Source organism: Crocodylus porosus, unplaced genomic scaffold (genome assembly GCF_001723895.1).
Source record: "Crocodylus porosus isolate Cpor-Errol unplaced genomic scaffold, CroPor_comp1, whole genome shotgun sequence".
In the NCBI taxonomy this organism is placed as follows: domain Eukaryota; kingdom Metazoa; phylum Chordata; order Crocodylia; family Crocodylidae; genus Crocodylus; species Crocodylus porosus.
The window spans coordinates 61,293,270-61,295,650 of NW_017728918.1; positions in this window are offsets into that span (position 1 = coordinate 61,293,270).

Sequence of the window (2,381 nt, forward strand, 5' to 3'; positions counted from 1 at the left end):
TTTGTCTTGGGGAGAGCGGGGGCAGTAGCTGTGGTTGAGCCTGGGTTGCCTGCAGGAGCCGGCAACTGAGCAGGCTCAGCTCTTTAAGGTTGCCTGTCTTAGCCACAATCCTGATATTCAAAGCTCAGTTAAGAAAAATAAATCTTTAATGCTTTGAACCAAATTTTCCCTTCAATTATCCGAATAATTCCATCCAATTTATTTTGATATTTTTTCTGTGAACAATTCCAACACATTTTGTGCTGGTTCAAATCAACAAGCTAAAGCATAAGACTCAGAGCTCTGCTCACATAACATGGCATTGTCTGAGCAGCACAGGACAAAGGTTAACAACAGGATTCAGCAATGGAGAATGATGCACAAAAGCAATGAAGCAATTAGATGCTACATTTACTCTTGTTAATAATAGTAATAAAGTAGTTGTTACATTTTTCATGTATTTTGTACCACTAACAATTTCAGTTAAGAGCTTTCTAGCTTGAACCTGTAATTGAGGAGGATGGGAAGGGCTGAACTTGGAGAAGAGGAAACTTTCTTTTAAAATATTTGGAAATATAAAATGAAAACATGAGGAGAGGGGAGAGGTAGCCATTCTTAAGCAATCAAAAGTGTGTAATTTGAAACTAAGACTAGTAGAAATTGTGAGGAAGGATGAAGGAGCCGAAGAAATCTTGTGAAAATATTTTTCCTTCTTTGCACAGTCCTTTTTTTATTTAATTTTTTTTACTAATGTTTGTGGTCAACAAAATTTATTTTCTTTTTTTTTTAAAGGTTTGTCTTTTTTAACTTCTTTCTCTTTCCTGATATTGTGTAAGAGGAGATTAAATTGGTATTTGGTAATCTTAACTTGTTTAAGATTAAATTGGTATTTGGAAGCTACTTCTCTCTTTGAAGTAATCCATGTTTGAGAAAGACAGTTTAGAAGACCTCTAAGCTAGTCAGTCCTGATCTCCCGCTGTTTTAATAGTAGATTTTTTATATACTCCTAATATTTCTCACTTCCTCTAGTTAATACCCTTCTAACTTTACTGTGTCCATTTTGATATAGGGTAAACCTAATAGATTATAATATTCTATATTCACCATCCCATTCATTAAGCATGTTGCAGGTCATGATGTATATAGGCTTGGCAGTGCTATGCTGGATAGCTCCACGGATGAAAGGGACTTGTTGGTCCTGATTGACCACAAGATGAATATGAGCTACCAATGCAATGTTGCAACTGGTAAAGCAAGCAAAACTCTGGCTTGCATCCATTGATGCTTCTCAAGCAAATCCCAGGATGTCATCCTCCCACACTACCTGGCCTTAGTGAGGCTGCAGCTGGAGTACTGCATCCAATTCTGGGCTCAACAAGTTAAAAAGGATGTGTAAAAGCTTGAGACGGTCCAGAGGAGAGCCATGCACGTGATCAGAGGGCAGGAAAACAGGCCCTTATGATGAGAGGCTGGGAGCCATGGGACTCTTCAGCCTGGAAAAGCATAGGCTCAGGGAGGACCTGGTGGTTGCCTGTAAGTATATAAGGGGTGTACATCAGGATCTAGGGTTATGCCTGTTCACCAGAGCGCCCCAAGGGATGACAAGGTCAAACAGTCACAAACTCTTCCAAGACTGTTTCAGGCTGGACATAAGGAAGAACTTCTTTACTGTCTGAGCCCCCAAGGCCTGGAACAGACTGCCAGAGGTGGTGCAAGTACCTACTCTGGACTCAAGAGACATTTGGCCGTTTATCTTGCCGGGATCCTGTGACCCCAACTGACTTCCTGCCCCTGGGGCAGGGGGCCGGCTTCGATGATCTTCTGAAGTCCCTTCCAGCCCTAATGTCTACAAAAATCTATGAAATCAGTGAAATAATATTTTGTTTACTTCTTGTTTTCAAACACTACTGCACATTTTTCAAAAGGTGTGGGCAGACATTACAGTTCTAGTGGAAGAAATTCCAGCTAGAAACTGGGATCATAAAGGCATTCATTCAGTTTCTTTCACAAGAAACTTGCCAGAGAAAGATCTTCTTTGAACCAGGAAGATCTTTCCTGTGCACAGGAACAAATGCCCGAATGCTTCTAAAGTTATTCACAGTGGGTATGTGCAGACATTCACCATACCCAATCTAGGATCACACAAATTATTTTAAATGGTGTGACTAAGAGCAATGTGTGTACACATTTACTGCTCCTTGAAGCTGCACTAGGAACCTGATCTAATTTGGGGATGGGGGGGAGGGAAGGGGAGGATCAGAGTGGGCTAGTGAATCTGATGTTTTGGTGGGTCTGAAGTGGAGGGTTGGCAGGAATGGGAAGGGGGCTGACAGGTCTGCATAACATGGTTTTGGTGGGTCCTTGTGGGCAGGGGGAGGTCTGTCCAGAGGTCAGGGGGTTGA